This window comes from Plectropomus leopardus, chromosome 11, assembly GCF_008729295.1.
Source record: "Plectropomus leopardus isolate mb chromosome 11, YSFRI_Pleo_2.0, whole genome shotgun sequence".
NCBI lineage: Eukaryota > Metazoa > Chordata > Actinopteri > Perciformes > Serranidae > Plectropomus > Plectropomus leopardus.
In genome coordinates, this window is record NC_056473.1 from 12,853,850 (window position 1) to 12,878,764 (window position 24,915).

Genomic DNA, 24,915 nt, shown 5'->3' on the forward strand with positions numbered 1-24,915 from the left:
TCCGCGATCACCTTGATGCATCTCTTTTTCCAATGATTCATTGCCCTTCTCTTTTTTTTTCAATGATCCGCCTTTCCAGATCATTGAAGCACCTTTGGTTTGAACTTTGGTGTGAGACACATCATCCATAGCACATACCCCCCACCCACTGACCCGCACCTCTAGTATCGAGAAGCCATCCCTCACCTTCTGCGAAAAACAACAGCCTACAAATCGCTTCTCCATAGGGAGTAAATGACTCTTTCACAATCAATGCTATTTCCCTCAGATGTGACACATTAGTTTCTGCCACTTGGCACCACAGCAGGTTATTTGTCAAACAGCTGGTTCATGTATGCTTTCAGAGAGATTGGTTTCCCAGAAAAGGGGAAAAGAATGAAGGCTCATTTCAACATTAAAGCAGGCATGATGAAGAATCTAACATTACATGTGCTATTAAACACCCTTAAACCTCATGGAAAGATATAAATCTTCTGCATGCAAGTGCCTCAGATGGTGTCAATTTGATAAGAGTGCTGGACGACCACACAAGCATTCCAGCACTGCAAGTTACTGACTAACAGGTTTAATTGATTCTTCCTCTGATCTGTGTCTTATATCATCGCAGGCTACCGCAGTATTCTCCCTGTTGGTTGTCCTCATCAAACTCTCTGAAACCAGTACTGGGACACCTAGTCTCATTAAACCGATGTGCTGCTCGCTGTTACTTGCCACGCTTAGTTGCCAGCAGACAGAATAATTGGCTGTATCAATTAAGGTCTTTTTACTATCTTAGCATCACACTGGCACACTTCACTGCTCTCCAGGGTGGAAAAGAACAAAGGACGTCCAGCTCCACCTGAGTCGAGCTACAACCAGTAATTTTAGAGCAAATTATGTGTTCATTAAGAGTTGTTCTTACTCTGAATAAACCCTAATAAGAGGTATATTTACGACTTAATATGATATCTGGTATACGTTTTCATTATTGCTGCATTGTTTTTCCCATGAATCTGCAGCCTCCTGAAATAATCTATTGTACCTATTCAAAAGGTGTGCTTTTTTTTATAGCAACTGTCTTTTTCGATTCAGCTTTTGTGTACAGAAAGTGAAAGAAATATGTGAAGAATGAAAACATAAACTTTTTTTTTTCAAACTTTCCATGGGAGATTTATGTTTGCCACTGGGGATAAAAAAGCAATTTCTTGACTTCTCCGTGTCTCTCTTACACTTCTACTCTTGACCTTGAAGAGGAATACCTCCGTGATCATTGTCTCTTTTATTCCCTCCCGTCTACGCTGGCTTGAGAAAGTGGGCTACTGCTTGACGAAGCAATAATCAAAGCTTTCCTGGCTGTATATTGGCTTTGTTTGTCTTTCTCTGTGCATGTGAGTGAGTGAGAGAGAGAAAGAGAGAGACAGAGGAGGTTGGGGGTGAGGGGGTTTGCTCAGTACATCACATGTGATTTTAAGGCATAATTTATTATTATCATTTATTTTTAATAAGACATCTACACTTTGAGACTATTTTTCTGTGTATGAACAGACTCCATTTATTCATTACATATTATGTAGACCGGTTAACCAATTAGATTGTATTCAAAACTGTTTTGCCAAATATGTGCCTGTGCTAATAATGTGTTTATAAATCAGAATTGTGTATTTTCTTTGAAAAAACCCCCCAACAAAACACAAATGAAAGAATCTAGGAAACCTGTTCAAGCCCAGTGATAATAAGTGGCATTGATCCTTCTTCAAGCCGAGCTAGGTCGGTCTGGTTAATCATAAAATATGTCATTATGTCAATCTACAATTCCAAACTGTGGAATGTACATATTGAGCACTCTATAGTCCTAAGTATATAGAGGACTGAAACTGACAAATCAAAAATAAATGCCAAAAATTACAATATTTATTTAATTTCACATTTAATTTTCCATTTTATTTATAAATGTATTCATTTTCATATTTATGATTTAAATCCCCCATCTATTTAATTTCCCATATTTCCATTTTACATATTTATTTACAAATTTTTAAATGTATTTATTTATTTTTGTAATTATCCATGCATTTATTTATGGATTATTTAGATAGATAGATAGATAGATAGACAGACTGTTTTGTCGCCATTCTCTCACTCTTCTGGGATGGACGGAGAAGCTGCTGCTTCACCACAGTTGTGTTCGGCTTGTATACTTTCACTTTTTTTCTGTGTCGCCATGACGGCAGTGAACGTGAACGTCACTCTCGCGATAGTGAATGCGCCCCGTTTTACGGCACCCGAGGATTTACGACTCCTTGCGTATTAACAAACAAATCTACAACTCCGCTCACTTTATCGTATTAAAGTCTACATGTCTGACAGCGAAGAGCGTATTTGGCATATCGAAATGAAAAGAGGTGCAAACTACACAGAGAAAGGACGGGGCTCTTTTATTGTAGCCAGTAAGCTAACGCATTTAGCATGCCAGCAGTTGCCGTGCCGTCCTGGCAGTTTGCAGGCAGTGAGCAGCGGACTTCATGACAATACTTACAAAGTGGATTCTTTTTAATTTTATTTTTTCATGGAAACCCCTTCTGATACTTTTGACCGGTGGACCCCTGTGGACTAAAGGAATATAAATAATCGCGGAAGGGATTCCTATTCGGACTTTGGCCGCTGCAAAGGTAGAGTCACCACTTTTTTGTCTCTTGTTTGTTGGTAAATCTTAATAAATTATACTTTGGTGTTCATGGTTTCCATAAAACGAACTAGCGACTGAACTGGGGAGAACCTGACCGAGCAAACAATGGCCATATTGAAAAAAAGTGTAAATTTTTGCATGCTCAATATCACTAATAACTCGCTCTAACGGGCTAGACAACGAAGCAGTGGGCTTTAAGAGCTTTTTAATGTCAAACACCTTGACGCCCAGACCCGGCGTCTAATTAGGACATGCTTATTTATCAAAATGTGTCGTGAAGTTTTATGATACACAGGGCTGCCCAGCTGATTGTGTTTTCCGCATTGGTAATGCGCTTCAAAGCAATTATGTTTACCTTTCTGCTGTTATGGTAACCCAGCAAAACAGTCCAGTTCTCAGCATTCTCCAAAATGTGGCAATGCTTGTCCCAGAAAATAACTCCTCGCATGGAAAAGCTACTTTAAGGGGAGACAGCTCACGTAAATAGGGTTAAACTTTTAACTAATAGATTTCACCTTTAAAGTTCCCAATTTGACGACTTAAAGACAATTACTTTTAAGCTTACAGGTCTTCTGAAATGTTCTGGTTAAACATGCAAATGAGGCAGTATCAAATGAAATATGCACTAAATTACACACATTTCCCGAGCAAAAATCTGAGCATTGGATGAACTTTCAATTGTTTCATTTTATTGTCATATTAAGAGTCAAAGGTTTTTACAGTGGCAGTTGTGGTTATCTCTTTTTTTATCACTCCATAAATCAGAATCAAAAACACTTTCGCCATGTTTTTTAAAAAATAAAATCTTATATAAATCAGGCTATGACTGACATATGAACAAACCCTTAACATAAAACCTTCAGAATATAGGTAGGACTACACCTGGAGAATTATTGTGCTACTAGTTGTACTGAAGGGGAAATTTCGAGATAAGAGAATCAGAAAAAACCCTTAATTTTGGGAAAATGGGCAATATTAAAATATGTATTGTAAAATTCCACAGATAAGACACTACGGTTAAAATACTAACAAACAGATATCACCATGAAACGTTCACAGTTAATGACATACATTAAGACAATTATTGTTTTGTACTGTATAGTTTTCTGGAATTTCTAGAAAACTATACAGTACAAGCAGAACACTGAACTTATATAAACACCTAAATGTGTATTTTTGCACTTGTCTGACAGGAGACAGTAAGTAAACTACCCAAAATCTCAAAATTTGCCAGTGTATTAAAAAAACAGCAACAAAAAAACAGTTGATGCTTTAAGGGTATTTCCAGATGATAGGGTAGTCGTAGGGAAATTATCAGCCAAGTAATGCTGTTTTTAGCAGAAACACATTTTAATTAAAAAAAAAAACCCAAGTGCCATTGCCTCATTCCCATGGAGTTATTCATTTAACATCATATCTAGATTGTGATTAAGCACTAATGATTCAGGCAGAAACATTTTCACATAGCCTCCTACTGTGGCAAATATTGACGACCTTGGCATGATAGCTTCAAAGCAACTTCCCTGCCCAATCAGAAAGCCTTAATGACAGAGCAGAAACAACCACAGCTCTCCTGTGAGGTAAAATGGAAATCAAGGCCAACACAACTTGACATTGACATTGACACATTTATGGTGTAACACACAAACTGCACCGCATGTGATAAGGTTAACTGATAAGTAGCATCGGATGCCAGGCTGGAGTGGTGGTGTATTCCACTGTTAGGTGGCTGGTAAATAACCGGTTTATAGATTTATGGAAGTGAGCGTTTAGATAGTCCTCTTGTTTGTATGAATGGTTGCTGGAGAGCAGATGATGGTCGTCTATAAGCTACATTTCTGAAAGTGTCTCTTCAGGGGGTTAAAGGGTAAAAGTAGTTACAACATTTGAAATGGAAAGGCAAAATATGGTATCTGCGTGGCTAAAATACATAAAAAGTAAGTACAATCTTAAGCGGAAGGTCAGTGAGGTGAAACTCTTGATGCAATAAAATATTTCTCACAAATGATGAAAAGTATTATTAATAAAGTAAAGGCCTCACAAAATTGCAGTATAAAACTGCTGTCTTCTTTTGTAACATGGCAGAAAGTATAGGCCAGTAGCTGGGGAGTCAGGGGAATAGTGCAGTTTAGTTGAATGAGCTCAACAAAAGAGGAAAGTACATCACCCCAAACAGCAATACAAATGCCTCATGAAGTGCGTCATAGTTTTTGAGGTGTCTTTCCCTGTCAGGCAGGACAGCCAAACATCACAGTATGAAGAATGCTATGAGGTCACAGCAGACAAGACTGAATTTATTATGTTTTTGTGTGTGTGCAGAGGTGGTTGTGAGGTGTGGGGGTACATTCATCAGGTTACGGAAATAAAAGAGTTGGCTCCTGTGGAACAAAAAATCATGCAGTTAGTGAAAGCAGGTTGGTACTAATGGAAATAAGTTTCTTCTTCCCTTCCTTCATGTCCCCGATAAAAGCAGACTGAGAAACAAATCATCAGTAGACTACGCGGCAGCTTCCTATAAATACACTGTATAAAAGTGACTGATGTAGCCACAGTGACGTAACCCAGTGGTTAGTGGACACCATTTGGAAACAATGAGTTGATCATTATGGCTGTCGCCCTCCTGGAATTTTTAAAACCAGTAATGACCATATCTGGATGCTAGCTGCTATCTTGGTTAGCACCATGCATTCACAGATAAGGTTAAATGTCATAATGCTATTTTTTGCTGATGAAAACTGGCTTTAAATCATTAAAACAAAATGCTCTCACTGAAAGACACTGAACGGCCAAATCCTTAGACAGTCTTTTAGTACAACCAAACATTGAACAGGATGTTTTAAAGAGAACCAAAAGCTGAAAAAGTGACAGCTGCGACTACGCCTGTACTCTGTAAATCTGGGGTTAGGCCACGGTTATGTTACCCAACTGACGTCGCAGTGGTAGCGACTTGTAAAGTGACAGAACCTGCATGTCATCAAAGTGGCCATGCTTTGTGCCAGGCTGTAGAAATGTTTTTTTCTGCTGTAAAGTTGGGCATTTTAACATGAGAGCCTATGAGGATAGCCAGTCTCAAGTGGTATTTGGCTTTTCCATGTTGGCTTCATTTTCCAGCCCTGGAAAATGCCACTTGAATGTAGCGCCACTGGTGCAGTGGAGGGTAAACACAGGTAAATGGAATATATCCACCTATTTATCTCACAGTATACCCACCTACCCATTTCCACCTCTATAACCCACCCATCTACCCAGTAGTACACCCACCTCATTGGCTGCTACAACACGACTGTGTCACGCCCATGTTTCATTTCCCTGGTTAACACACTAACTCTGTCAGCACTGTTGCCATTGTTTAGTGCTGTTTATGGAGTTAGCGCCATTAGCTGCTAGCCACTGACTAAGTCAGCTTCATGTTGGCTCAGTCATCACATACATTTCTCATAATGACCAAAATGTTTTTGTTTTGTTTTTTTGTACTAGTCTGTACACCTGTTTTTTTTTTAATCTGCTTGGGATTGATTGACTTACTTTTGGAGCCAGCCTCAAATGGCCATTTAATAAACTGCTTTTTTTTTGGCACTTGGGTGCTGGCCTTAGCTTTTAGTCACAGAGGTTGCTGCTTGATGTCGATTGCACTACATCTCTTACTGATAGTGATGATTCTTTCATGGAACAAATCGACAAAACCAGTAACAAAAGTGAACACTGAAGACAAGTTGCATGCATTCTTCTACCATAGCTTACCCTTAAATACAAATGTGATGTGAGCCTATGTGGAGTATTTTGAACTGAGTGAACTATATATATATATATATTTCTCTATATATATATATATTTAATCCATAAGGTACAATAATGATTATATCTAACTTCACAAGCATGGGCAACATGGTGACCTAGAAGACAAACATAACAACCTATCCAAAGGATGAGCTAGATCAAATTGACAACAGTCCACATGTCCATCGACAGCCATTCCCAGTGAAAGTGTCCTTGACCTTCAGCAAGACACTAAAATCCAACAGGATCAATGATCATAAATCAGACCTGATAAGAACATCAGCCAAATGTCAGAAACAAAATGAGCATAATGAAAACCATGTGCCAAGAAGGCCTTATCAACAAATCTCAAAGAAAAAAAAAGCTTTTATCAGTCTTGATGAACAAAGCCGAGCATGCTCACAACAAACAGGATGTAGAATCAGCTTTTTAATTTGGTTTCAACACACAGCCAGACCTCTCAATATTCTTTGTCATTATTATTGTTTTTCTGCTATTCAACTCACTTTATTGTAACTGTAATCCATAGCTGTACATTAAATTCTCCCCCATGACTCTGTAACTGTACTCCATCCACTGTAAGCCATTTCTCGTCAGTTAAACGCATCAATATTTGATGTACAATCAGCTCTAAACCCTTATGGCCAACCTTGGATGGAGCTCAGTAGTATAATCTTTGGTAGCGTAGAGCACCCACCAATATGAGAGGTGATGACCTTCATGCACTGATGCTTCGCAATCATCTTAAAAGCAGAATCTCGCCACAACAGCGCACATGAGATAAGACTAAACCTTAACAAGAGGAAGCTGCTGCTCACCATTGAGCCCAAAATCTGTTTGCAAACTCGGAACATGAATCCAACAAAATGCTACAACCCAAAATATTTAACTTAATTCAACCCTGCTGCACTTTCGTGATCTGTATTTTGAACTAGTGACATAAAGAAATTAAGTAGAAAGGAAAAACAAAAACAGAACAAAAATGTCCCATTGCCTACTGCAACTGTTCATTAATTTAGCAATGACACTGACATCCTACTGTCAGCCCTTTGAGCAAGATCCTTGTAGCAATAATAAATATATTATATAGATATATATATATATATATATATATATATATATATAAGATTGATGACTATTGTATTTCCATTTAGAGGACCATTAAAACCTACATCATAAACAATAGAGATTAATTCCCACAATAGAGATTCATTTTAATATATTTTTCTTCCATTAATGAGGTAAATGTAACAAACACATACATGAAAAAAAATCTTTCTCTGTGTCCCACCAAGTGTTGATAAGTGTGCTGATATTCACACAGATAATACTCCAGTTATGCTCTTATAAGCGACAAGCTTTTGTGCATTTCTATATGTCATTGTCAAACAGTCCTGTATACAGGAATACACCACGTGTTGCCATGGCAACAGTTTCCAACGAAACCAACAGCAAACACAGTGTTAATAGACATACATTACAGGACAAGCATCAGTACTGAAGGTGCATTACAGGACTCTTTTATCGGCCCTCTCTTTATCAGCCGTCTTAGTTCTTTATTCTTTTATTTCATATTTCAGCCCTCGATTCTACTGCAATACACTATTATAACTTGTGTATGACTTAATAAAATAACAGAAATATTTATTTTACTGCATTCTGAAGCATGTGTGTCTGAACTTTTAATGCACTACTGCCACCACTGTGCAGCCCAAACAAAGACATTTTAAAGAGTTGTCCTGGTGGCACCTTTTCAAGCCTGTGCCTTCGCTTTGTGTGCTATGCTAGTTGCGTGTGTGCTCACGTAAATATGCACAGTTGTTGTGTATTCTATGAGACAATGGTGGTAGAGCACTTATGTACCACAAAGCTGCACCCTGTAAATCCCTTCACATGATAGAAATATGGCCCTTGCATCCTTTGGAAAGCTGACCTTGGATTCTTGTTTTGCGCTTAGCAGCAAGGATTAGAGGAAATCTTCCACAAACACACATTTTGCTCGAAGAGATCTGGGCCTATTTTGCCTCAGCAAAAACGCAAAACAAGGCTACTTTTGAACTGCAATCTGTGGCTATTGACAGAAAAGGGAAAATACTGTGCAAGAGGCTGATTTTTCTCTTATCATTTTCTTTTCGTGTCAAAAGTAGGTCGAGCTGAAAGGCAAAGAAACTTACTGATATTCAGTTCTGTGAGAAGAAAAGACTTTCCAAAAGTCAAGCTAAACTCTCGGGCAACGTGACCTCCCCATAAATTAATGAAGCTCTCTGATGCTGCCATAGCTGCCTATTTATGCCAAGAACGGCTGAACTCCAGATGTGCTCTGGTTAGCTGGGTGACATTTGGGTTGGAACAGGGTAAACATCTATTAATTTATCATTAACAACATAATAGAGTTAGAGAGATGCAGTCCAGATTTCTAACATACTGTCATAAAAAATCCAATTAATTAAATTTTGTATAATGGACATTAACTGTGTGAATTTAATGGTATTCGATCTCAGTTTAGATATGGTGAAAAGTGCACAAAAAGTAATGATTACAGCAACAGGAGAGGGGGATTTATGATATATAACATTTTAAAGGCTTTTCATGCAGTTATTTTTTTAAAGATGTTTATGTGAAATGCTCTTATATTAATTTTTTCTCCATTCATTTGTATGACTGAATTTGTGCTCATTCAAAGGTAGTGTAATAAAGGGCTCAAGGACTTAAAATAGGTTTTTAATGATGAAGATTTCTTTTCCCTGGCATATACGGGGGAATAAATGACAAATAAATAAACAACAAAAACAATGGTATTGACATTTGGCCAAAACACTGTTGTCTGTATCAGCCCAGATTTTCACAATCAGTGGATCGTGGCTTCTCAACTAGTAAGTTAGGTTTGATCTATTTTAGTTATATATATAAAAAACAGATGTTCACACCAATGGTCTACCCTGGCAAAAAGATATTTCATTTCAGTCTAGTGGGAGAAGTGTTATGGCACTTCCTTGTTAGACCATTAGTGCACTGCACGAATAAGCATTGGAACATCTCATAATCACTGAACACGCTTAACACTGAGAGGAATGAGAAACTGCTTTGATTACCTTTGCATACATTGGTGAGCTGGTTGAACAGCTCTAAATTAGTTAGTTAGGCAGTTATTTTCAGAGATCACGCTTGAAAAGCTAGTGAATTGCTCGAGGAACATTTGTCGGGTTTACAGAGACACCTTAAAGTTAATGTCAAGTAGAGATGCTGGTGAACATATTTCATGTTGTATTTAATGTTTCTGAGTTTAAAAACTGCAAGATTTCTTCTAAATCTGCTGGTTCTTGTCTCTTGTAAGATATTACTATGCCCCCCAACAACCCAAAGAGGAAAAAAAGGACAGTGATGGCCCTTGATAACAGACAGTATACATTCAATGAAAGCTTTTGCATGATGCTAAAGCTCTACAGCTAGAATACAGGAACAGGAGTAAACAGTGGTGGCCCTGGCATATTTACTGCCTCAAGCAAGGACATGACTTAAATATTTTCATTTGTTATGAAGGTGAGATTTTTTTCTTTTGTATGTTGAAGGACAAGGACGCAGGGCCTGTGGTAACACGGTTACATATCGTGTGTTGACAACCTTTGATAAAACCCAAACACTTGAGAGCGGAGTTTTAAGACAAACAAACATGCCTCTTCCATCTGTCAAGTAAACTGAATACAGCAGTGGGCACAGAGCACAAGTGGTGGGTGGGAGGAGGAAGCAACATATGTGGAGAATTACATGATGTAAGACAGCGATTTCTTTGAAAGTGATAATGTGACGACAGACAAAAACAAAGGTGCATCTAGTTATCTGCTTTTTTAGATAACTGCCCAAACTGACCACAACTGGGGATAAAGTTAGAATCTGGAAAAGTAAAGATGGTTACAGATTCAATGATAGAAGTTATTTTACCATAAAACAGTAGTTGTAGTGGAAGCACAGCTTAAACTGCAGCCAGGGGCAAATTACATATTGTCTAACAAATAATGTTAAAACATGTATGCTATTCCATACCCTTCAAGGGTGGTTGGAGAAAAAAAAACATTGCATGTTCTGGATCATAAAATGATTCTACAAAAATGGACATTTGCTGATGGTGAAATGTATGTCTTCAGACTTTTTGTTGACTGTTTGCCCTGATGCTGTGGCTAAATGTACACTAATACGTTTTTCTTATAAAACATTTTGGAACCCCTAAAGGGCCTAACACACCAAGCCAATGTTCGGTCATAGGTCAGTGTTGGAGTATTGGTCAGAGTCTGTCACCCTAGTCCCTGTGCTGTGCCCTGCACTGTTGACACTTGTCCACCCTCATTGACTTTTTTCCATTGATTCAGTTGGACTGGTGTTGGTGATGCCGGAGTCTGTATGTCTGAATGAAATCACTCTGAATGGCCAATCAACTCAGCGCATGAGGAGACAGAAGTGAGTAAAGTAAACAAAGGTCTAAAGTCAAGAGTGAGTGAAATGGAAACAAACTTGTTATGTGAAGTAAGATTGATTTTTTTTTTCTTGAGTCAGCGACCTTTTTAATGGAAACATTTCCTGACAGTTTGTTAGTTCAATGGTGCACTGCAAATATGCTTTGTTCTTTCAACATCAAATTGTGTTGTTAATGTGTTAACTGGCTAACTAGCATCAAGACAAATGATGACTACTGATTACTGCTGTCTGCTGTCTGCCAGTATGGAGGAGTATCTCACACAGGCGCATAATAATTATGGTAGTTGGCCGTCGGTTGGGTGTGTTCAAGTGCAACTTTTATTCATGTGCAACGTGAGGGGATACTACAGTTGGCTTTTGTTGCTGCTAGTTCTTTGATGTTGGTTTGGTGTGTTCGGGCCTTAAAACAAATACCTCTTAAAATGCTGCCACACCGGTTTTAGATTAAAAACTCTAGGACTGGGTTTTGATGGTGACATGTGGAAATGGACACTTTTGTAAATGATGATGCAGACACTCATGTTCACTTCTCAACTGGGTGTAATCAGTCATGATGTTTCAAGCCAAACCATTGCGACGAAGCTTTCATACCTTTTGTGATTTCATCCTCCTTGTATGGGTAACAATACCCCTTTTCCATCGCCATTACTTCCTCCAGCATTGAAAAATGTTCCTGTTACGGCTCTGATATGTGGCCATTTTTGCCTCGCATTGATTCCAAATCTTTTTTCCACTGCCTTGCCTGCCTTTTTCTCATGTGTTACTGTCAGTAATTGCTTTATCTCATTGTTGCTGTTGTTGCCAAGGGAAGAAATCTTTGATTTCACTCTTCTACCGTCATGTTTTCTGTACTTAAGCAACCACAAAGCGGACAATCAGCTTCCTGTTTACACCAGTATGTACATGCCCAGTGTACATGATTGGTCGTGTGATTTGTGTTTTCAGGTGTGTTAGTGTGGAAGGACATTATTTTGGTGCTAAAATGCTTGTATGTATGGAGATTACTTTCGTTTTAAAACATAACTAATGCTATGACTTTGTAACTTAAGTGAAAAATAAAGGGCAATGTCAATGCATAAAATAGTGATTTGGGCGTTGAAACAAATACATCGACCCACTGCTATGTGGAGAAAACTGCTCAGTTTTTTATGATACTTGTTTCTGTTGCTGTTTAATCAAGTGTTGTTTTTAGTCAACAAACAGGAAATGCTCTTTCACTATATTACTAACCTGTTTCGCAGCAGTACTGGTTGGGGGCATGTGAAAGAAAACAGTAGCGATATCTACAAAGCCTGCAGGAATGAAAAAAGGTGGTGCTGATTAAAAACAATGAACTGCAGGGTCTGTCTTTTTACCATCGCAGCAGCTGATACCATGGATTTCACAACATTTTATCATTATTTTACCACTAAGATTCAGCAACACTCTGCTGATAAATCGTAGTTTTCTCTGTTGTAGCTACTTAACAGTGAATTAATCATACTTTTCTTGAATGATATGCTTTGGTAGTGTATTATATCACTTATGGATTAATACTATAGAAGCTGTTAGTCTGTGCATCCTGTTATGAAATTCTCCAGGAGGGACGAGAGTAGGAAAAATATTCAGAGTGCACCAACATCAGAATCCACACGCCTGACTTGGCAGTTTTGGCAAATGCAAACAGGAGAGCACACACAGTCATGGGGTTGTTGCTCCTTATCAACCTCTATTGCCAGTTTACTGCCATGATTTTGCAGGCCTTTGTTGTCATATGTTCATTGGCTTTTTTGTTGGCTACTTTTAAACCCAAAATGCAAGGGTGTAGAATTTTGAATTGATGATAGGTACATGTTTCTACCAATTGCAAAAGCAATTACTGAGTTGTTGCAAAAACTTTGATTTAAAGATATAAATTTAATCACAGTTGTCTATCAATGTATGTGGTACACAAACAGTAGACAGTTGCACTTTATTGGAGGTGGGAAAGTCAACATTTGCACAGACAATAAACTACACAATAGTGAGATTTATGCCTGATCAGAAGTGTTATTTTCCCATTTTCCATCCCTAAGCTTTGTCTCATCCAGGACGTTCCAAACTGGCTTCTGTATCTGCCAGATGGTGGAACAATATAATGCTCTGCTGACTATAGGCCAGGTAGATTTTTTCTTGCAATATTATGATTTTTCTCAAAATATTAGGACTCGAAATGTCAGAAAATACAGAATGTGGAATAAGTTTTGAATGTGCGCAAAGAAAGACTTTCGAGCGATTGAAGTGTGTGAGTTTATAACATTTTTAAAATAATTTATCATTGATGCAAGTGCCACATGAACAATTAAACTGCCTTAAACAAGAGACACAAAGATGACAGAAGAATAAATCACTCAAACGTGTGTTGACTTAGCAGGGACATATACACATTAAATGTAATAGAGTTGATTTATTGGAAAATAAATATTTGAAAGCAATACAAAATATCTGCTAGCCTTGCATTCTATTCCATTATATTTGTATATCAACTGATAGTTGTACTTTATATCAGGGCAAAGTGGTGAGTCAAGAAAGAAACCTCGAAAGAAAGGGCTGACGTTGACTTAGTATAAGAAATAAGTTTGTGTCATCAGAGCCCTTCGGAAATGCAGTACCTTGACATGATGTCAAGAAGACTAGTCTAAAAATAGACCCCCCCCAAAAACAAAATAGGCCAATGGTATGCATGTTAGATCACCCAAAGCTGTTTTAATAATGCTGAATGTGTTGCAATGGCAATTTGCTTTAATCCTTAGTTTTAACCAATGCACATTTCTGATCAGATTAGGAAACAATGCTGGATAAAAGCTACAACACTTCCGCCTCTGTCTTTGTTTCCTCATCAAAGTGCTTCAAAATCCACTGTGCAAGAACATTTTGAAAGTATTGCTGTCAAAATTGCTATTTGTCAAAACAGCTTTGAATGTCAGTCCAGGCAGGAATATCTTGTAAAGTATTTTGTTCAGAGAGCTCAGACAGAGCTTACATGGATTCTCCAAAAATACCATCCGAGATTCCAGTGTAGCTTATTTGATTTTAAACGGCTGGCGTGAAGAAATCCTTTGGTGAAATCAGAATATAATTATCTACTTTTGACAACTTGTATTGAAATCTAAAGGGTCCAACTGGAGGGAAATTGTCTCTAATTGGACAAAGAACCACTCGCTGCCCCAAAGCACGAGGAACCAATTATGCTGCAGGTGCTGAAAATAAACAGGCAGCTTCAGTCAACCACTCTTTGAGGAGAAATTCATGAATTCCAGATCAATCAAATACAGCAGCGTGTCTAATGATGTGTACAGATAAATCTTGCATTAGGAATTGACAGGGCAGCATGTTTGAAATGCAGCCACTGAGATTAAAACAAGGCTGAAGCTAACTTTACTAGCACAGCCTGAGATGTGGACATTAGCTTTTCTGTCAAGAGTCTCACACACAGATTTCATAAAGTAAAGTGAAATCTGGGGTAGTTTTTTCAGCCCTGGGCAGAAAAAAAAAATAAGAGCACCATGACTCACAGCCGTTAATGACATTTCAGTGCATCTCACAATGTTTTACTTTCCATTTCTCCCATCTTGTCGACATGGATGCAGTTTCACGCAGTGGAGAATGTTCATAATTCAAAGGTCAAGTCGCGGGGGTTTGTATGCAAGGTGGAGTGCAAGCCATCGAACAAGAACGCTCCTCATTAGAGCTCGCTGAGAGGTGTCCCTTTATTGTTCTTATGCAAATGATGAATGATTTCCTAATGCTGTACATGGCAGTTATCCTGTGCAGCAGAATTTGAAAGAGTTTCTGGTGCTCCAAGATTTTTGTAGTGATTCCAAGACACAATTCTAATTGGCCTTGTGAACTCAAAGCTAATTACAACTTCTAATTTATTGTCATGGATATTATACAGAACAGTTTGGTAAGATAAGTCAAGAGGAACCTCCAGTCCAAAACACTTAGGAAATATCACAGTGAATACACAGGTGTAGTGGGTTTTCTGCACTTATACATTTTTTTGTAATCATTCTATTTTATAATTTGATTGTGTTCTAGATGCCAAATGCACATTGGTGACAATATCAGAATTATTTCCCTTTGGGGAATACATTGATACATTGAGGAGTTATGCTGCTAACATCTAAGAAACTTACTGTATGGGCACGGTTGCACACACGCAAGTGCAGGTGGGTGACCATCGCCTGCCGAGGCTATATTTTTATATTTTTGTGCAGCAACTGTTGTGATGTAAAGGGAAAGCTAACTTTCTTGCTAATTTTAGGCAACTTGCTAATAGATGCTGCAAATTTTGACGTTATTGTTACATTTTCCATTGTCTTATATTCCAAGCCTTTCTCCCAACTAACTGCAAACTAGGCAGCATCTCTCATATGGGGTACGTTTGTATTTTTCATGGCTATTATCATATAATATTGGCTGTAATCAAAGTCTTATCCACACATGCTTCTTTGGAATTGGTTGAGGCAGCGACACTACCATTCAGAGTTCACCGAAGTGAAACCAGCTCTGCCACTGGAAGCAAATTTTTTATTCGCCCCTTCATTTACACTGAATGGAAGTAAACGGAAGACATGTATTCGCCAATGTAAATTCTGGGCATGTGTGACCGTGTCATAAATGATGGAGGATTGGCCAAACACAGATGGAGGACACATGAAGATGAGTGGGACTGATGTGTGGACCAATTTTCACAGAATGTAAAAACCTCCTCTTTTCCTCTCAACCATCAATGTTTTATTCGTCCAGAGGTTGATTAAATAGATAGTATTTAAAATATAATAGCAGTATAAGTTGACTCTATACAAGTAGTTCATACAAGATGGACTAATGGCACACCCCAAAATAGCTGCACTTTAAAAATGTGTATATTTACCTTGAAAAAAAAAAGCACAGAGAAGCCAGTGACACTGCAGATATGCCAAAAAAAGAGTGTCGTATTTGATGAGCTGAGCGTGCTTCAGACATGCAGCTTTACTCAGTTACATTTCGTTCTCAGAGGTGTTGATCTGTCAAAACTCTTCCATCAGAAGCAGGATAAAGTCATCTTCTGTACCTTATCTGTACACCACTTTCGACAAGAGTGTCTGCCAAATGCATACATGCAAATGCCTGTAATCATTTAAGCCTGTTGCGAAAAATAACAGGAATTTTTCTGGCTGTATAATAACTATAACGTCACAGTGTGTTTCGGCCTTATACAGACAAATTAACAAACATCAGGGAGCTTTTTACTCACTGTATCCTCCAAAGATTGAGATGCCACATCCAAAATGCTCTGTTCAGTCAGAAGCATGGTAAGTGTCACCTTTTCCCCTGTTGGCACCTTATGGCGGTGCTGAAAATACAATAAAGTAAAGCCCCACTAGCTCGCCTGCATGTCTCATACATCTTCAGTCATGCGGAAGGCCGTCCGTCAGTTTTACTGCACATCGGCTTCCTCTCAACGCAGCATCGATGACTGATGGCCCTAAGTGCAACTAGATAACTACGGCAGGGGATGATAAAAATGTGAAAACACACATTCTAGACAGGAAATTGGCCATTTTGGAGCAATTGACACAGAGGGGCTAAAGTGATGGCACTTCCTGTAATACTCATGTCTTGAAAATTGTAATGTCTGGTTGTCCACTGGGAGATAGCTACAGTCCTTTGGACATATTACTGAGGAGAACTAACCTGAGAAATCTCAATTTTTTTTTTCTCCATAGCTTTTTCTCCTATTTTAGCTGTCATGGAGTCAAACTTAATATCAGGTGTCAAGGTCAAAGCTTCAGTCAATTGCTAGACATCTGTAGCCAGTACTGGAGGAAATATTCAGGTCCTTTACTTCAGTAAATTACTAATTCTGTACTGTAAAAATATTCTGATACAAGTGAAATTTCTACATTGAAACAGGTAACGCAGAACTGCTCTCTGAAATAATCATTAGCAAATGTAATCATAATTGTAATCATAATTAAACTAAACAAATTGCCATTATTACAACCTGTTCTAGTATTACGGCGTACTGTGTTACTGTGTGTGGTTTGTCGAAATGGTGTCGCTGTGCTCTAGCAGGACAATGTCAATTTTTGTTGACATTAATAGCTTTCATTTATTACATTGTTTGTATAGTATACTGTAAAGCTGTATGTGTTCATGATAAATAAGAGTACCCAATGGAGTAAACAAAAAAACACAAATTAGAAAACGACATAAACCTTTATCAAAATTCGTTACCATATTCTTATTTTATAAACTTTTCTGGGGGTTTTTTGTTTTGTGTTTTGCAAAAATCTTATTTTTTAAAGTAACCAGCTTTCAGATAAATGTAGCTTTTAGATAAATGTAGTACAGTTAAAGGTATAATATTTCCCTCTGGTATGTAGGAGGGTAGAAGTATAAAGTGACATGAAACAGACTCAAAATACCTCAAATTCATACTCCAGTACAGTACTTAATTAAAAATACTTAGTTAATTTCCACCACTGTCTGCAGGAAAAAGAATCAGTTGAAACAAGTTAGGAAATGGTGAGCTAATACGAGGCAGAGCCATCAGAAGAGGAATTAAACAATGGCCTGGTAAAAGTAGGGCAATGATGAAAAGTGAATACGTATGACAATGGATCGCTGGGGCTTAATGGCGAGTGGAATATCGAAAGAGGCAGGCGGGCATTTGAAATATGAGGTGACTCAAATGTACTTCAGAGTCTTCATTTTATTTTATTATTATCATTTATGACGATCATATCTGAATTTGTACATATCTCTATTTATACTCAGTCTTTTCTTCTTATCCTTTATTTCTCTGATTCTGTGCACCACAGATGAAATAGTGAATTGAGTTGATTATGATGATAATGCCACAGCTGCTCTTCCAGGGTCATAACCACAGTATAGAGGCCAGACCATTAACCCGTCCGAGTGCAATCAAAGAATTACATACTATCTCTATATCTGACATAAATAATGGCAATCAGAAATACTATTTATTCATCAGCACACACGTCTGTACTGGACCTCCAACAGATGTTTTTATCACTGACATAAACTATGATTGCATGCTAACATTTCACTCTCTCCTAGTTTAAGCCAGCAGTCTGTACACAAGCGGGTGTGAAAATCACTTCAGTGCTGATTAATAATTCATCTGTGTATTGTCAGAAAGTGTTATTGGTCTAATGCTCATCAAATTGTATTACCTTTGAGACCAGATGATTGCATTGCAGGGGATGGTTTTCTTATTGACCAACCATAAATACAATTTTCTGCTGATGATTAGGCAAAGCAACTTAAAAGGCACAAGTGGAGGAGAATTTGTGGCACTACAGCAATCAGAGTGAAAACATGTTAATTTATGTCATGTTTAGCACGTTTAATAAATCAAATAAAGCCAAATAAAGCGTGCACTTGCAATGCAGAGATAAATTTGAACACTCTGGAAGCTTTTAACATAACACACATTCAGCACTAGCTACAGTGGTCGAGCACTGTGGTCACATCAGAAATTATGTTTACATACAGTTTACTTTTACCACACATATCTTTCAAAAAGGAAATGCAGGGAGGGAACTGTTTTTTATTGTAATGTTTTTAATGTAATTTAATGTAAAGAAAAATGTATTTGGCTGTAGCAAAACTGCTGATAATTAAAAGTTTTTTAACATCAATTTCCACTCTTCTCTCTCTAAACACACTATCTGCTTAAAGCAACTCAAGAATTATTAAACTCTGTTGTGGTTAGGTTTAAACATTTGAAGTACTCTTAAAAGAACAGTTCACCCCCAAATTAAAAAAAAGTATTTTTCCTTTAACTGATAGAGCTGTTTATCAATCAAGATCATTTTGGGGTGAGCTGCAGAGTGCTGGAGATATCAGCAGTAGTGATTCTGCCTTCTTTTCAATTTAATGGAACAAGTCTGCCCTCGGCTTGTGGTGCTCAAAGCGCCAAAAACAAAAATGACATTTGAAAATCTTAAGAGCAATGTCTCTTTGCAGACATCATGACCCAGTTACTCTAGATAATCCACAGACCTTGTTGTGAGCAGTTTCATGCACGATGTATTTTCTTGCTACCAATGTACACCTACCAACCATATCACTGCGCAGAAGCAAGCATGTGTTTACTGCAAGCTTACCGAGCACCACTGAGCTAGCCAATGTTACAGTTCAGCTGAGAAAAATGCCATCAGTGTTGGGCATCTGGCACTGTCAATGAGCAGGGGCTTCTCGTCCATGATTAGATGCACGCTTCCTTCTTTGCGGTGATGTGATAAGCAGGTGTGATTCAGAAGAAAGAAAATAGTTCCTACATAATACTGCTAACAACAAGGTCTGTGGATGATCTTGAGTAAGCAGGTTGTGATTTCTGGGAGGAGTCATCGCTGTTGAATTTCCCTTATATATATCTTTTGGTGCTTTGAGCACCACAAGCTGGCCACCTAGAACATTTATATTTGAGAGAAGACAGACATCTCAACACTCAGCAACTCATACCAAAACAGTCTAGACTGATAATAGAAAGATAAGAGGAAAAAATTAATTGTATTTTTCATTTTTGGGTAAATTGTCCTTTTAAATTTCAGGAAAGATTGTGGTCAAGATTTACTGTAGTAACATTTAGCCGAAACAGCATTTTTTTTCCTACCCTGAGATGTCAGATGGTTTGTTGCACATAGACATCTAAGAGGTCATCATTTGAAACTGTTTGGAAAAGGGCAGGCACCTTCAAAATATATTTGGCAGGTGACTTGATGAACCATCTGTCCTTAACCATCTATCACAAGCTTATTTTCAGCCAATTAGATCAACAAACCTACCAGCAGTGCCAGTAAGCAAATCAAACTTTTGCTGAAGCCAGCCGAGGGGAGAGTGAAAACAATTTTTCCATCAAGAAAAGCCTTCAGTGCCGTTCTTTACTCTCTTAAATATAGAATCACACTTCATTTCTGATAATTTATGATACTGCAGCATCTCCGTTCACCTCTTTGGGAGCCGTGATTGAGGTTTTGAACCTTGAGTTGCCTCTCTGTTGTATCACACACACCTAAACCACGCCTGTAGCTGCAGCTTCTCGCAGATTAGTCATACAAAAGGCATTATGTAGAACCTGACAAAATTGATTTTTACATGATCTCTAAATTTTCATTTAACTCAAAAAACTTATGTTGCAAAAAAAACCCAAACAAACCTAATCACACCCAGGACTCAGGATGCAAACTCAGAAAAATACTCACTAAGTACCGTTTTGAATTGCCTCAACCATCGGTTTGTCCATTTAGAAGTTCATGCATTCTGATGGATGCTTTAGTTGACATGTCTGGTGCATTGATGTTGATTGATGCTAATTACCACAGATGAGATGACTAAACCAGATGTTTCAACCTTTGAAATGTCTGTTCTGTTCAGTCAGCATCGTTAAGTCTCTGCTGACAGCATCTTCACATTATAACATTGCGGATGGTGTCGTGTTGTTTTCTCATTACTTCCGTTAACTGTGCTAATTGTTAACTGGTTTCAAATGGTGCTGGAAAACCCAGAACATTACAATGCACTAAAGTTAGAGGTGATGTTCCAACCAAACTCAAATTCTGTGTGCGGCGTGCTGATCAGCAGGAACGTCTCATAATTTGGGCAGTGCAATAATACTCACTGGCAGTAATTGCTGTCCTGCTGGTTCCAAAGAGCTGCTGGAGCTGCTTACTGTGCAGAAGACGGGAGGCTGGAGGTGTGAGGTGGGCAACGTCTCCCCTTAATCCACATACCCTCGCAGCATTCTCTCTTCACTTGATCAGCCACCTGCAAGAACCAAGCAACAGTAGAAACCTTACCCCCAAGCAAATAAATCAGATTGTTAGATAATTTACACAATACTTTTCTCAACATTTAACTGAGCTTTCCTTTCTGGAAGTGCTGCATTTAAAAAAGTTTAACAGCATGTAGAGAATCTTATTGTTCAATTAGCAACAATCTATTTGCTCTATAAAAGAGACACATTTTCACTATTTTATTATTTTGTTGTGTGTTAATGTAATTCATAAGGTAAAATAGACCTTATTTGCTTGAGTAAATTGTTTTTTAATTAGGCTGATTCTGAATATTGGAGATGCGAATCATCAGACTTGGACTTGGACTGGGATTTCTTCAGGTGGAGCAGTCTCTTTCCTTTTTGACACTCAGTGCGCATTGTAATTCTAGGGACATTTGGGTCCCCAGATTTTGCTGCAGAGTGAGCACTCCTCGCTCCTCTTTGGTGGAGCTAGCTCGAGACCCAGTGTGAGTCTAAATTAGACGGAGGCAGCTGTGTGTAGAAGTCGGTAATTTAAAGCTCATAGCAATTTAATACGACACAGTCTTTGACTTTTGTCAAAAAACCACCTTTCTTTTCTGCATCATACGCCCCTCGACAGCATCAGCTGAGAATGTGGCCGGACAGAACGGCTTGCGGTGTCACTTGAGAATGCAGCTGGACGAAACCTGCTGCGTTTTCTATACCTTACCATGTACTTCCTTCCCCTTATCCTAACCATCCATGCCGGCGTGTGGGTTTGTTGACGGCGTTGCTTGCCATGTGCTTGCATTTTCTAAACATAACCATGTACAGCATAATCCCACCATGTGCTTGTGTTTGGTAGTGGCATCCTGGAATGTAAAAAGCATATGCAGAAGGATACCTTAAACATAATCTGTAGATGTGGAAGTTCACAGCAAAGTGCCAACATGTGAGGACTTGGGATGAGAACATGTTGCATATTCATGTATTCTCCAGCTACTCGCTTAATGTGTCTGTCTGCTGTTGGATGCTTAGCAAGGTACTGTGGGTTTAGGAGTGCTCTTCACTGAAAACAGCTTCCTTTTGTGGGCGAAAACGATATTGATGGGGGTGTTGGAGTGGACCAAAACAAGGAGCTGAAAGATGTTGAAATGTTCCATAGGAATGGAGTGGGACAAGCCATGTAGTAGTACAAGACATTTGCCTCCTCCCTACAAACAACTACTTTCACATACACAGTCATTTAATTCATTGTCTTTATAAAAACATTGATAGAAGCATATTTAAGAAGACGTGGTTGATATGCCAGAAAGGAGGCTGATGCATGATGGAAGGTCTTCAGTTAAACAGTTTATGATGGTTTAAGTCATTCATGGCTTTAATGATTAACATCAATGCAAATTAACAGCTTTCAAACTACCTGCAAGGATAACAATTTTTCACTATTTCATGGATAAAACAATACATATTAAACAGTGGGGTTTGCATAAAATTGCCTCAGATAGATAAATAAATAAATAAATTGAGCATAAAAAAAAAACAAACATCTGACATTTACCATCGCTTACCGTTCACATTCAGAGTATATTTACATGCACAGAAACTTCATACTTAAGAAGCGCTTTGCAAAAGAGCCCAGCCATATTTCAGCTTTTGGATTTCACATTTCTACCCGCTGCCAGTAATAACCACATGCTCCATTTCCCTCACTGTGGGTGAGATACGATCAGACTTTGGAAACGCCAAAGAGATCTTCAGCGTTCAGAGGTTGTGGATGCCACAGTTAATTTGTTCTTTCATTACAGAAAATACATAACAAAAGCAGCTCTGATGGAATTATTAATATTCACATTTCCAATAATTGATTTTGTATTACTTACTCTAAAGGCTGCTAGGGCCACCCAATGGCAAGTTTTGTCCATGTTATGAAAGAATTAGACATTTGGACCCAAAACTCAGATGCCGCAACCCTTTGTAATGACTTAAGCTGCTGCACATTGCTGTAATATCATTATACCAGCTAAGCTACATTCATCAGCAAACAGTGCAAAAGGCAATGATCATCGAATGGCTTTGCAAACATTTGATCTTCTACATTTTGTTTCGTACACAGAGAACTAGCTGATGCATTTATATCAGAAGGGATGAACTCCCCTTTGATTTCCTGGCTGGGGAAAGTAAGACCTTGGAACCAAAGCAAAATGTTGGAGCATCTGTTCTGGTGTAACTTGTCTGCAGAGTTGTTGGCAGTAATAGAGACACCTTGTTCTTCCTCTGCAAGATGTTCTACTTCTCATCTGCCTCATTACTGGCAAAACAATTAATTTCAATACATGGTATTTGTATCCAGATTATTTACAAGCATTTGTTTTACAGTTTATTAGTCACATATTTAGTGAAATAGTATTGAAATTATACAGCTGCGAGTTCTCAGTTTACATATAACTGTACTCATGTCCAGCACATTAACTTTAGTCATGGCGTGTTAAAGAAAAACTAAACATTTGGTATTTGTGGCAGGTGCCATTTAGGAAAAAACAACCTCAGGCAGCAACAGTCATTAATTGAATACTGACCTAGTGGATCCTGGTTTATAAAGCATGACACTGTCATTTTCTTTTGTAACCAGTGCATTTAAAAACATTTAAAAATGTGACCTGGGCCTCGTTACAAAATCTTCTGATGTCTGAAATCCTATTTTATCCTAGTTTAGGATAAAAGGATTTTTGGTATCAAAGAAACACGTTTCCTAACTGTATTTTTGGGAAAAATTCATCTCATACAAATTTCCATCCATCTAATACAAATTTAGCTGTTACAATGCCATCACAACAGGGATTTCTCAAGACAAGAATCCTAAATTAGGATGTTCTAAACTCAAAATAACTAGCCAGTGACAACTGAAAGGCATTGGTATTGTGACCTTTGCATCTTTAGCAGCCTACCAGAACAATCTGATCAAAGATACAACTGTCTAAATTCCAAACACAGATACAGAAATGCCAGTACGAGTGCAGTTTGAAGAGTCGAACTAACAGTTATAGTTAGGATTTCTTACATTAGGATTATAACATATGAGGTCTGAGATAAGATAGGCATGAGGTTAGGAATTGCTTCTTTAATAAGAAGATAGGATTTTTCTTGCATTTTATGTTAATGTACAACAAGCAGTTAAGACATTTTGTTATGTAATGAGGACCCTGGTCTATGTCAAATGCTAATAAGGAGTATGAAGCAGTAACCATACAGTGGAACTTAAGGTGTACCAGTAAAATTTAAACACAGTGGGAAGCAAACAAAACATTACCACTAAAGAGTAATGATGGCATGTATCTGACATAGGTTAAAGTATGAATGATAAAAGCATTAACAACAATAGTGTAACCTGCTCTATGAATACACCTTGACAATCTCCACTTTTCCAGGAAGAGCATTACAGGGAGTGCAATTACTTGAACGACTCTTTGTCATATGCTCCAGATGTAAGGGATGCTTTAATAACTAAATTGCTTATTTGGTTGGTCGTCTGGTTAATACTTGTGAGACATAAACCAGATGAGGAATACTAGGAAAAGCTCTTGGTTGACATTTTGATTTGTTTCAGTTAGCTCTCAAAAAGCAGCGAATGCATGAATAAAAACCTTCAAACAAGGTTCTGCTTATTTATAACCCGTAGCTGTATTGAGCAGAAGTGGGCTGAATCAACAATGGAGGACAATTCACGAGGTCAAATCTTGAGGTCAGGGAAAAATCAGGGAAAATGTTTTGTGTACAGATGATGTCTGATCCTTAATTCCCCTCACACCAGACCATGTGTGATTGCAAACGACTTGATATGATGTGAAGTATTGGTGTTATTCTCCCTATAGTGTCCACACAGCTGCATATAAGCATTCGTGGCATAATTAACAGCAAACGTATTATGCTTGGCTTCCCTCTGATAATGCACAAGGAGCTGTTTTAGGGAGACCTGGAAGTCGGCTTGCCAATACAAATGCTGCTGGGTATTCTAAGAGTGAAGCGTAGCCTGATAAGGGAATTGGCTCATTGTTTCCCATCTTGAAAGCCGTCAGCTTGGGCACGCAAAAATCATTGCTGCCACTCCGTCAAATTGACGCGACCTCCGAGAATATCACTCTTACTGTCGCTGCCCTACCACTGCTGCAGCATGCAGAGCAGCAAGCAGCTACTACATGTTACTGTTTGAAGTATAGCTGAGACTCAAAGG

At 38.2% G+C, this 24,915-nt stretch overlaps 1 protein-coding gene across 1 annotated transcript in view; it reads right to left on the reverse strand.

The window, feature by feature from the left end:
- The window catches only part of lingo1a (leucine rich repeat and Ig domain containing 1a), a 77,701-nt gene extending 57,102 nt beyond the window's left edge, over window positions 1-20,599 (reverse strand). Inside the window, exon 1 of the mRNA XM_042496240.1 lies at window positions 20,568-20,599. The gene's annotated coding sequence lies outside the window, so the exon portion shown is untranslated. The remainder of the gene's footprint in view (window positions 1-20,567) is intronic.
- Window positions 20,600-24,915: the final 4,316 nt, after the last annotated feature.